Here is a 15,263-nt window from a genome sequence, read left to right as displayed (position 1 = left end):
TATACAGGTTGATATGAAACTATAACACTGATATACAGTTTAATATGAAACTATAACATTGATATAGAGTTTGGATATGAAACTATAACATTGGTATAGAGTTTGATATGAAACTATAACATTGGTATAGAGTTTGGTATGAAACTATAACATTGGTATAGAGTTTGGTATGAAACTATAACATTGGTATAGAGTTTGATATGAAACTATAACATTGGTATAGAGTTTGATATGAAACTATAACATTGGTATAGAGTTTGGTATGAAACTATAACAATGGTATAGAGTTTGGTATGAAACTATAACATTGGTATAGAGTTTGGTATGAAACTATAACATTCGTATAGAGTTTGATATGAAACTATAACATTGGTATAGAGTTTGGTATGAAACTATAACATTGGTATAGAGTTTGATATGAAACTATAACATTGGTATAGAGTTTGATATGAAACTATAACATTGGTATAGAGTTTGATATGAAACTATAACATTGGTATAGAGTTTGATATGAAACTATAACATTGGTATAGAGTTTGATATGAAACTATAACATTGGTATAGAGTTTGATATGAAACTATAACATTGGTATAGAGTTTGATATGAAACTATAACATTGGTATAGAGTTTGATATGAAACTATAACATTGGTATAGAGTTTGGTATGAAACTATAACATTGGTATAGAGTTTGGTATGAAACTATAACATTGGTATAGAGTTTGATATGAAACTATAACATTGGTATAGAGTTTGGTATGAAACTATAACATTGGTATAGAGTTTGATATGAAACTATAACATTGGTATAGTTTGATATGAAACTATAACATTGGTATAGAGTTTGATATGAAACTATAACATTGGTATAGAGTTTGATATGAAACTATAACATTGGTATAGAGTTTGATATGAAACTATAACATTGGTATAGAGTTTGATATGAAACTATAACATTGATATAGAGTTTGGTATGAAACTATAACATTGGTATAGAGTTTGGTATGAAACTATAACATTGGTATAGAGTTTGGTATGAAACTATAACATTGGTATAGAGTTTGGTATGAAACTATAACATTGGTATAGAGTTTGGTACGAAACTATAACATTGATATAGAGTTTGGTACGAAACTATAACATTGGTATAGAGTTTGGTATGAAACTATAACATTGATATACAGTTTGATATGAAACTATAACATTGGTATAGAGTTTGATATGAAACTATAACATTGGTATAGTTTGATATGAAACTATAACATTGTTATAGAGTTTGATATGAAACTATAACATTGGTATAGAGTTTGATATGAAACTATAACATTGTTATAGAGTTTGATATGAAACTATAACATTGGTATAGAGGTTGATATGAAACTATAACATTGATATAGAGTTTGATATGAAACTATAACATTGATATAGAGTTTGGAATGAAACTATAACATTGGTATAAAGTTTGATATGAAACTATAACATTGGTATAGAGTTTGATATGAAACTAACACTGATATAGAGTTTGGTATGAAACTATAACATTGGTATAGAGTTTGATATGAAACTATAACATTGGTATAGAGTTTGATATGAAACTATAACATTGGTATAGAGTTTGATATGAAACTATAACATTGATATAGTTTGGTATGAAACTATAACATTGATATAGAGTTTGATATGAAACTATAACATTGGTATAGAGTTTGATATGAAACTATAACATTGATATAGAGTTTGATATGAAACTATAACATTGGTATAGAGTTTGGTATGAAACTATAACATTGGTATAGAGTTTGATATGAAACTATAACATTGATATAGAGTTTGATATGAAACTATAACATTGATATAGAGTTTGGTATGAAACTATAACATTGGTATAGAGTTTGGTATGAAACTATAACATTGGTATAGAGTTTGATATGAAACTATAACATTGGTATAGAGTTTGGTATGAAACTATAACATTGGTATAGAGTTTGGTATGAAACTATAACATTGGTATAGTTTGGTATGAAACTATAACATTGTTATAGAGTTTGATATGAAACTATAACATTGGTATAGAGTTTGATATGAAACTATAACATTGGTATAGAGTTTGATATGAAACTATAACATTGGTATAGAGTTTGATATGAAACTATAACATTGGTATAGAGTTTGATATGAAACTATAACATTGATATAGAGTTTGATATGAAACTATAACATTGGTATAGAGTTTGATATGAAACTATAACATTGGTATAGAGTTTGATATGAAACTATAACATTGGTATAGAGTTTGGTATGAAACTATAACATTGGTATAGAGTTTGATATGAAACTATAACATTGGTATAGAGTTTGATATGAAACTATAACATTGGTATAGAGTTTGATATGAAACTATAACATTGGTATAGAGTTTGATATGAAACTATAACATTGGTATAGAGTTTGATATGAAACTATAACATTGGTATAGAGTTTGATATGAAACTATAACATTGGTATAGAGTTTGATATGAAACTATAACATTGGTATAGAGTTTGATATGAAACTATAACATTGGTATAGAGTTTGATATGAAACTATAACATTGGTATAGAGTTTGATATGAAACTATAACATTGGTATAGAGTTTGGTATGAAACTATAACATTGGTATAGAGTTTGATATGAAACTATAACATTGGTATAGTTTGATATGAAACTATAACATTGGTATAGAGTTTGATATGAAACTATAACATTGGTATAGAGTTTGATATGAAACTATAACATTGGTATAGAGTTTGATATGAAACTATAACATTGGTATAGAGTTTGATATGAAACTATAACATTGGTATAGAGTTTGGTATGAAACTATAACATTGGTATAGAGTTTGATATGAAACTATAACATTGGTATAGAGTTTGATATGAAACTATAACATTGGTATAGAGTTTGATATGAAACTATAACATTGGTATAGAGTTTGATATGAAACTATAACATTGGTATAGAGTTTGATATGAAACTATAACATTGGTATAGAGTTTGATATGAAACTATAACATTGGTATAGAGTTTGATATGAAACTATAACATTGGTATAGAGTTTGATATGAAACTATAACATTGATATAGAGTTTGATATGAAACTATAACATTGATATAGAGTTTGGAATGAAACTATAACATTGGTATAGAGTTTGATATGAAACTATAACATTGGTATAGAGTTTGATATGAAACTATAACATTGATATAGAGTTTGGTATGAAACTATAACATTGGTATAGAGTTTGATATGAAACTATAACATTGGTATAGAGTTTGATATGAAACTATAACATTGGTATAGAGTTTGATATGAAACTATAACATTGATATAGTTTGGTATGAAACTATAACATTGGTATAGAGTTTGATATGAAACTATAACATTGGTATAGAGTTTGATATGAAACTATAACATTGGTATAGAGTTTGGTATGAAACTATAACATTGGTATAGAGTTTGATATGAAACTATAACATTGATATAGAGTTTGATATGAAACTATAACATTGATATAGAGTTTGGTATGAAACTATAACATTGGTATAGAGTTTGGTATGAAACTATAACATTGGTATAGAGTTTGATATGAAACTATAACATTGATATAGAGTTTGATATGAAACTATAACATTGGTATAGAGTTTGATATGAAACTATAACATTGATATAGAGTTTGATATGAAACCATAACATTGATATAGAGTTTGGAATGAAACTGTAACATTGGTATAAAGTTTGATATGAAACTATTACATTGGTATGGAGTTTGGTATGAAACTATAACATTGGTATAGAGTTTGGTATGAAACTATAACATTGGTATAGAGTTTGATATGAAACTATAACATTGGTATAGAGTTTGATATGAAACTATAACATTGGTATAGAGTTTGGTATGAAACTATAACATTGGTATAGAGTTTGGTATGAAACTATAACAATGGTATAGATTTGGTATGAAAACTATAACATTGGTATAGAGTTTGATATGAAACTATAACATTGGTATAGAGTTTGGTATGAAACTATAACATTGGTATAGAGTTTGATATGAAACTATAACATTGGTATAGAGTTTGATATGAAACTATAACATTGGTATAGAGTTTGATATGAAACTATAACATTGGTATAGAGTTTGATATGAAACTATAACATTGGTATAGAGTTTGATATGAAACTATAACATTGGTATAGAGTTTGATATGAAACTATAACATTGGTATAGAGTTTGATATGAAACTATAACATTGGTATAGAGTTTGGTATGAAACTATAACATTGGTATAGAGTTTGGTATGAAACTATAACATTGGTATAGAGTTTGGTATGAAACTATAACATTGGTATAGAGTTTGATATGAAACTATAACATTGGTATAGAGTTTGGTATGAAACTATAACATTGGTATAGAGTTTGATATGAAACTATAACATTGGTATAGTTTGGATATGAAACTATAACATTGGTATAGAGTTTGATATGAAACTATAACATTGGTATAGAGTTTGATATGAAACTATAACATTGGTATAGAGTTTGATATGAAACTATAACATTGGTATAGAGTTTGATATGAAACTATAACATTGATATAGAGTTTGGTATGAAACTATAACATTGGTATAGAGTTTGGTATGAAACTATAACATTGGTATAGAGTTTGGTATGAAAGTATAACATTGGTATAGAGTTTGGTATGAAACTATAACATTGGTATAGAGTTTGGTATGAAACTATAACATTGATATAGAGTTTGATATGAAACTATAACATTGGTATAGAGTTTGATATGAAACTATAACATTGATATAGAGTTTGATATGAAACTATAACATTGGTATAGAGTTTGATATGAAACTATAACATTGGTATAGAGTTTGATATGAAACTATAACATTGAAACTATAACATTGATATATATAGAGTTTGATATGAAACTATAACATTGGTATAGAGTTTGATATGAAACTATAAAATTGATATAGAGTTTGATATGAAACTATAACATTGGTATACTGGTTGATATGAAACTATAACATTGGATATAGAGTTTGATATGAAACTATAACATTGATATAGAGTTTGGAATGAAACTATAACATTGGTATAAAGTTTGATATGAAACTATAACATTGGTATAGAGTTTGATATGAAACTATAACATTGGTATAGAGTTTGGTATGAAACTATAACATTGGTATAGAGTTTGATATGAAACTATAACATTGGTATAGAGTTTGATATGAAACTATAACATTGGTATAGAGTTTGATATGAAACTATAACATTGATATAGAGTTTGGTATGAAACTATAACATTGATATAGAGTTTGATATGAAACTATAACATTGGTATAGAGTTTGATATGAAACTATAACATTGGTATAGAGTTTGATATGAAACTATAACATTGGTATAGAGTTTGGTATGAAACTATAACATTGGTATAGAGTTTGATATGAAACTATAACATTGGTATAGAGTTTGATATGAAACTATAACATTGGTATAGAGTTTGATATGAAACTATAACATTGGTATAGAGTTTGGTATGAAACTATAACATTGGTATAGAGTTTGATATGAAACTATAACATTGGTATAGAGTTTGATATGAAACTATAACATTGGTATAGAGTTTGATATGAAACTATAACATTGGTATAGAGTTTGGTATGAAACTATAACATTGGTATAGAGTTTGATATGAAACTATAACATTGGTATAGAGTTTGATATGAAACTATAACATTGGTATAGAGTTTGATATGAAACTATAACATTGGTATAGAGTTTGATATGAAACTATAACATTGGTATAGAGTTTGATATGAAACTATAACATTGGTATAGAGTTTGGTATGAAACTATAACATTGGTATAGAGTTTGGTATGAAACTATAACATTGGTATAGAGTTTGGTATGAAACTATAACATTGGTATAGAGTTTGGTATGAAACTATAACATTGGTATAGAGTTTGATATGAAACTATAACATTGGTATAGAGTTTGGTATGAAACTATAACATTGGTATAGAGTTTGGTATGAAACTATAACAATGATATACAGTTTGATATGAAACTATAACATTGGTATAGAGTTTGATATGAAACTATAACATTGGTATAGTTTGATATGAAACTATAACATTGGTATAGAGTTTGATATGAAACTATAACATTGGTATAGAGTTTGATATGAAACTATAACATTGATATAGAGTTTGATATGAAACTATAACATTGGTATAGAGTTTGATATGAAACTATAACATTGGTATAGAGTTTGATATGAAACTATAACATTGATATAGAGTTTGGATATGAAACTATAACATTGGTATAAAGTTTGATATGAAACTATAACATTGGTATAGAGTTTGATATGAAACTATAACATTGATATAGAGTTTGGTATGAAACTATAACATTGGTATAGAGTTTGATATGAAACTATAACATTGGTATAGAGTTTGATATGAAACTATAACATTGGTATAGAGTTTGATATGAAACTATAACATTGGTATAGAGTTTGGTATGAAACTATAACATTGGTATAGAGTTTGATATGAAACTATAACATTGATATAGAGTTTGATATGAAACTATAACATTGGTATAGAGTTTGATATGAAACTATAACATTGGTATAGAGTTTGATATGAAACTATAACATTGGTATAGAGTTTGGTATGAAACTATAACATTGGTATAGAGTTTGATATGAAACTATAACATTGATATAGAGTTTGATATGAAACTATAACATTGATATAGAGTTTGATATGAAACTATAACATTGATATAGAGTTTGGTATGAAACTATAACATTGGTATAGAGTTTGGTATGAAACTATAACATTGGTATAGAGTTTGATATGAAACTATAAAATTGATATAGAGTTTGATATGAAACTATAACATTGGTATAGAGTTTGATATGAAACTATAACATTGATATACAGTTTGATATGAAACTATAACATTGATATAGAGTTTGGAATGAAACTATAACATTGGTATAAAGTTTGACATGAAAGTATAACATTGGTATAGAGTTTGGTATGAAACTATAACATTGGTATAGAGTTTGGTATGAAACTATAACATTGGTATAGAGTTTGATATGAAACTATAACATTGGTATAGAGTTTGATATGAAACTATAACATTGGTATAGAGTTTGGTATGAAACTATAACATTGGTATAGAGTTTGATATGAAACTATAACATTGGTATAGAGTTTGGTATGAAACTATAACATTGGTATAGAGTTTGATATGAAACTATAACATTGGTATAGAGTTTGATATGAAACTATAACATTGGTATAGAGTTTGATATGAAACTATAACATTGGTATAGAGTTTGATATGAAACTATAACATTGGTATAGAGTTTGATATGAAACTATAACATTGGTATAGAGTTTGATATGAAACTATAACATTGGTATAGAGTTTGATATGAAACTATAACATTGGTATAGAGTTTGATATGAAACTATAACATTGGTATAGAGTTTGGTATGAAACTATAACATTGGTATAGAGTTTGATATGAAACTATAACATTGGTATAGAGTTTGATATGAAACTATAACATTGGTATAGAGTTTGATATGAAACTATAACATTGGTATAGAGTTTGATATGAAACTATAACATTGGTATAGAGTTTGATATGAAACTATAACATTGATATAGAGTTTGGTATGAAACTATAACATTGGTATAGAGTTTGGTATGAAACTATAACATTGGTATAGAGTTTGGTATGAAAGTATAACATTGGTATAGAGTTTGGTATGAAACTATAACATTGGTATAGAGTTTGGATATGAAACTATAACATTGATATAGAGTTTGGTATGAAACTATAACATTGGTATAGAGTTTGGTATGAAACTATAACATTGATATAGAGTTTGATATGAAACTATAACATTGGTATAGAGTTTGATATGAAACTATAACATTGGTATAGTTTGATATGAAACTATAACATTGGTATAGAGTTTGATATGAAACTATAACATTGGTATAGAGTTTGATATGAAACTATAACATTGATATAGAGTTTGATATGAAACTATAACATTGGTATAGAGTTTGATATGAAACTATAACATTGATATAGAGTTTGATATGAAACTATAACATTGATATAGAGTTTGGAATGAAACTATAACATTGGTATAGAGTTTGATATGAAACTATAACATTGGTATAGAGTTTGATATGAAACTATAACATTGATATAGAGTTTGATATGAAACTATAACATTGGTATAGAGTTTGATATGAAACTATAACATTGGTATAGAGTTTGATATGAAACTATAACATTGGTATAGAGTTTGATATGAAACTATAACATTGGTATAGAGTTTGATATGAAACTATAACATTGATATAGTTTGGTATGAAACTATAACATTGATATAGAGTTTGATATGAAACTATAACATTGATATAGAGTTTGATATGAAACTATAACATTCGTATAGAGTTTGATATGAAACTATAACATTGGTATAGAGTTTGATATGAAACTATAACATTGATATAGAGTTTGGTATGAAACTATAACATTGGTATAGAGTTTAATATGAAACTATAACATTGATATAGAGTTTGATATGAAACCATAACATTGATATAGAGTTTGGTATGAAACTATAACATTGGTATAGAGTTTGGTATGAAACTATAACATTGGTATAGAGTTTGATATGAAACTATAAAATTGATATAGAGTTTGATATCAAACAATAACATTGGTATACAGGTTGATATGAAACTATAACACTGATATACAGTTTGATATGAAACTATAACATTGATATAGAGTTTGGAATGAAACTATAACATTGGTATAAAGTTTGATATGAAACTATAACATTGGTATAGAGTTTGGTATGAAACTATAACATTGGTATAGAGTTTGGTATGAAACTATAACATTGGTATAGAGTTTGATATGAAACTATAACATTGGTATAGAGTTTGATATGAAACTATAACATTGGTACAGAGTTTGGTATGAAACTATAACAATGGTATAGAGTTTGGTATGAAACTATAACATTGGTATAGATTTGGTATGAAACTATAACATTGGTATAGAGTTTGATATGAAACTATAACATTGGTATAGAGTTTGATATGAAACTATAACATTGGTATAGAGTTTGATATGAAACTATAACATTGGTATAGAGTTTGATATGAAACTATAACATTGGTATAGAGTTTGATATGAAACTATAACATTGGTATAGAGTTTGATATGAAACTATAACATTGGTATAGAGTTTGATATGAAACTATAACATTGGTATAGAGTTTGATATGAAACTATAACATTGGTATAGAGTTTGATATGAAACTATAACATTGGTATAGAGTTTGATATGAAACTATAACATTGGTATAGAGTTTGGTATGAAACTATAACATTGGTATAGAGTTTGATATGAAACTATAACATTGGTATAGAGTTTGATATGAAACTATAACATTGGTATAGAGTTTGGTATGAAACTATAACATTGGTATAGAGTTTGATATGAAACTATAACATTGGTATAGAGTTTGATATGAAACTATAACATTGGTATAGAGTTTGATATGAAACTATAACATTGGTATAGAGTTTGATATGAAACTATAACATTGGTATAAAGTTTGATATGAAACTATAACATTGGTATAGAGTTTGATATGAAACTATAACATTGATATAGAGTTTGGTATGAAACTATAACATTGGTATAGAGTTTGATATGAAACTATAACATTGGTATAGAGTTTGATATGAAACTATAACATTGGTATAGAGTTTGATATGAAACTATAACATTGGTATAGAGTTTGGTATGAAACTATAACATTGGTATAGAGTTTGATATGAAACTATAACATTGGTATAGAGTTTGATATGAAACTATAACATTGATATAGAGTTTGATATGAAACTATAACATTGGTATAGAGTTTGGTATGAAACTATAACATTGGTATAGAGTTTAATATGAAACTATAACATTGATATAGAGTTTGATATGAAACTATAACATTGATATGGAGTTTGGTATGAAACTATAACATTGGTATAGAGTTTGGTATGAAACTATAACATTGGTATAGAGTTTGATATGAAACTATAACATTGATATAGAGTTTGATATGAAACTATAACATTGGTATAGAGTTTGATATGAAACTATAACACTGATATAGAGTTTGATATGAAACTATAACATTGATATAGAGTTTGGAATGAAACTATAACATTGGTATAAAGTTTGATATGAAACTATAACATTGGTATAGAGTTTGGTATGAAACTATAACATTGGTATAGAGTTTGGTATGAAACTATAACATTGGTATAGAGTTTGATATGAAACTATAACATTGGTATAGAGTTTGATATGAAACTATAACAATGGTATAGAGTTTGGTATGAAACTATAACATTGGTATAGAGTTTGATATGAAACTATAACATTGGTATAGAGTTTGGTATGAAACTATAACATTGGTATAGAGTTTGATATGAAACTATAACATTGGTATAGAGTTTGGTATGAAACTATAACATTGGTATAGAGTTTGATATGAAACTATAACATTGGTATAGAGTTTGATATGAAACTATAACATTGGTATAGAGTTTGATATGAAACTATAACATTGGTATAGAGTTTGATATGAAACTATAACATTGGTATAGAGTTTGATATGAAACTATAACATTGGTATAGAGTTTGATATGAAACTATAACATTGGTATAGAGTTTGGTATGAAACTATAACAATGGTATAGAGTTTGGTATGAAACTATAACATTCGTATAGAGTTTGATATGAAACTATAACATTGGTATAGAGTTTGGTATGAAACTATAACATTGGTATAGAGTTTGGTATGAAACTATAACATTGGTATAGAGTTTGGTATGAAACTATAACATTGGTATAGAGTTTGGTATGAAACTATAACATTGATATAGAGTTTGATATGAAACTATAACATTGGTATAGAGTTTGATATGAAACTATAACATTGGTATAGAGTTTGATATGAAACTATAACATTGGTATAGAGTTTGATATGAAACTATAACATTGGTATAGAGGTTGATATGAAACTATAACATTGGTATAGAGTTTGATATGAAACTATAACATTGGTATAGAGTTTGGAATGAAACTATAACATTGGTATAGAGTTTGATATGAAACTATAACATTGGTATAGAGTTTGATATGAAACTATAACATTGATATAGAGTTTGGTATGAAACTATAACATTGGTATAGAGTTTGATATGAAACTATAACATTGGTATAGAGTTTGATATGAAACTATAACATTGGTATAGAGTTTGTATGAAACTATAACATTGGTATAGAGTTTGATATGAAACTATAACATTGGTATAGAGTTTGATATGAAACTATAACATTGGTATAGAGTTTGATATGAAACTATAACATTGGTATAGAGTTTGATATGAAACTATAACATTGGTATAGAGTTTGATATGAAACTATAACATTGGTATAGAGTTTGATATGAAACTATAACATTGGTATAGAGTTTGATATGAAACTATAACATTGGTATAGAGTTTGATATGAAACTATAACATTGATATAGAGTTTGATATGAAACTATAACATTGGTATAGAGTTTGGTATGAAACTATAACATTGGTATAGAGTTTGGTATGAAACTATAACATTGGTATAGAGTTTGATATGAAACTATAACATTGGTATAGAGTTTGGTATGAAACTATAACATTGATATAGAGTTTGATATGAAACTATAACATTGGTATAGAGTTTGGTATGAAACTATAACATTGATATAGAGTTTGATATGAAACTATAACATTGGTATAGAGTTTGATATGAAACTATAACATTGGTATAGTTTGATATGAAACTATAACATTGGTATAGAGTTTGATATGAAACTATAACATTGGTATAGAGTTTGATATGAAACTATAAAATTGGTATAGAGTTTGATATGAAACTATAACATTGGTATAGAGTTTGATATGAAACTATAACATTGATATAGAGTTTGATATGAAACTATAACATTGGTATAGAGTTTGGAATGAAACTATAACATTGGTATAGAAGTTTGATATGAAACTATAACATTGGTATAGAGTTTGATATGAAACTATAACATTGATATGAGTTTGGTATGAAACTATAACATTGGTATAGAGTTTGATATGAAACTATAACATTGGTATAGAGTTTGATATGAAACTATAACATTGGTATAGAGTTTGATATGAAACTATAACATTGATATAGTTTGGTATGAAACTATAACATTGATATAGAGTTTGATATGAAACTATAACATTGGTATAGAGTTTGGATATGAAACTATAACATTGGTATAGAGTTTGATATGAAACTATAACATTGGTATAGAGTTTGATATGAAACTATAACATTGGTATAGAGTTTGATATGAAACTATAACATTGATATAGTTTGGTATGAAACTATAACATTGATATAGAGTTTGATATGAAACTATAACATTGGTATAGAGTTTGATATGAAACTATAACATTGGTATAGAGTTTGATATGAAACTATAACATTGGTATAGAGTTTGATATGAAACTATAACATTGGATATAGAGTTTGGTATGAAACTATAACATTGGTATAGAGTTTGATATGAAACTATAACATTGGTATAGAGTTTGATATGAAACTATAACATTGGTATAGAGTTTGATATGAAACTATAACATTGGTATAGAGTTTGATATGAAACTATAACATTGGTATAGAGTTTGGTATGAAACTATAACATTGGTATAGAGTTTGATATGAAACTATAACATTGGTATAGAGTTTGATATGAAACTATAACATTGGTATAGAGTTTGATATGAAACTATAACATTGGTATAGAGTTTGATATGAAACTATAACATTGGTATAGAGTTTGATATGAAACTATAACATTGGTATAGAGTTTGATATGAAACTATAACATTGGTATAGAGTTTGATATGAAACTATAACATTGATATAGAGTTTGATATGAAACTATAACATTGGTATAGAGTTTGGATATGAAACTATAACATTGGTATAGAGTTTGATATGAAACTATAACATTGGTATAGAGTTTGATATGAAACTATAACATTGGTATAGAGTTTGGTATGAAACTATAACATTGGTATAGAGTTTGATATGAAACTATAACATTGGTATAGAGTTTGATATGAAACTATAACATTGGTATAGAGTTTGATATGAAACTATAACATTGGTATAGAGTTTGATATGAAACTATAACATTGATATAGTTTGATATGAAACTATAACATTGATATAGAGTTTGATATGAAACTATAACATTGGTATAGAGTTTGATATGAAACTATAACATTGGTATAGAGTTTGATATGAAACTATAACATTAATATAGAGTTTGATATGAAACTATAACATTGATATAGAGTTTGATATGAAACTATAACATTGGTATAGAGTTTGATATGAAACTATAACATTGGTATAGAGTTTGATATGAAACTATAACATTGATATAGAGTTTGATATGAAACTATAACATTGGTATAGAGTTTGGTATGAAACTATAACATTGGTATAGAGTTTGATATGAAACTATAACATTGATATAGAGTTTGATATGAAACTATAACATTGGTATAGAGTTTGATATGAAACTATAACATTGATATGAGCAGTTTGATATGAAACTATAACATTGATATAGAGTTGGATATGAAACTATAAACATTGGTATAGAGTTTGATATGAAACTATAACATTGGTATAGAGTTTGGTATGAAACTATAACATTGGTATAGAGTTTGGTATGAAACTATAACATTGGTATAGAGTTTGATATGAAACTATAACATTGGTATAGAGTTTGATATGAAACTATAACATTGGTATAGAGTTTGGTATGAAACTATAACATTGGTATAGAGTTTGGTATGAAACTATAACATTGGTATAGAGTTTGGTATGAAACTATAACATTGGTATAGAGTTTGATATGAAACTATAACATTGGTATAGAGTTTGATATGAAACTATAACATTGGTATAGAGTTTGATATGAAACTATAACATTGGTATAGTTTGGATATGAAACTATAACATTGGTATAGAGTTTGATATGAAACTATAACATTGGTATAGAGTTTGATATGAAACTATAACATTGGTATAGAGTTTGATATGAAACTATAACATTGGTATAGAGTTTGATATGAAACTATAACATTGATAGAGTTTGATATGAAACTATAACATTGGTATAGAGTTTGGTATGAAACTATAACATTGGTATAGAGTTTGGTATGAAACTATAACATTGGTATAGAGTTTGGTATGAAACTATAACATTGGTATAGAGTTTGATATGAAACTATAACATTGATATAGAGTTTGATATGAAACTATAACATTGGTATAGAGTTTGATATGAAACTATAACATTGATATAGAGTTTGATATGAAACTATAACATTGGTATAGAGTTTGATATGAAACTATAACATTGATATAGAGTTTGATATGAAACTATAACATTGGTATAGAGTTTGATATGAAACTATAACATTGGTATAGAGTTTGATATGAAACTATAACATTGGTATAGAGTTTGGTATGAAACTATAACATTGGTATAGAGTTTGATATGAAACTATAACATTGGTATAGAGTTTGATATGAAACTATAACATTGGTATAGAGTTTGATATGAAACTATAACATTGATATAGTTTGGTATGAAACTATAACATTGGTATAGAGTTTGATATGAAACTATAACATTGGTATAGAGTTTGATATGAAACTATAACATTATATAATAGAGTTTGATATGAAACTATAACATTGGTATAGAGTTTGATATGAAACTATAACATTGGTATAGAGTTTGATATGAAACTATAACATTGATATAGAGTTTGATATGAAACTATAACATTGGTATAGAGTTTGGTATGAAACTATAACATTGGTATAGAGTTTGGTATGAAACTATAACATTGGTATAGAGTTTGATATGAAACCATAAATAAGATATATCAAAGCCAACAATGAAAGTAGTTTGATATGAAACCATAACACTGAGGTATAGAGTTTGATATGAAACCTATAAC

Source organism: Tachypleus tridentatus, chromosome 3 (assembly GCF_004210375.1).
Source record: "Tachypleus tridentatus isolate NWPU-2018 chromosome 3, ASM421037v1, whole genome shotgun sequence".
In the NCBI taxonomy this organism is placed as follows: Eukaryota; Metazoa; Arthropoda; class Merostomata; order Xiphosura; family Limulidae; genus Tachypleus; species Tachypleus tridentatus.
This window is presented reverse-complemented; position numbering follows the sequence as displayed.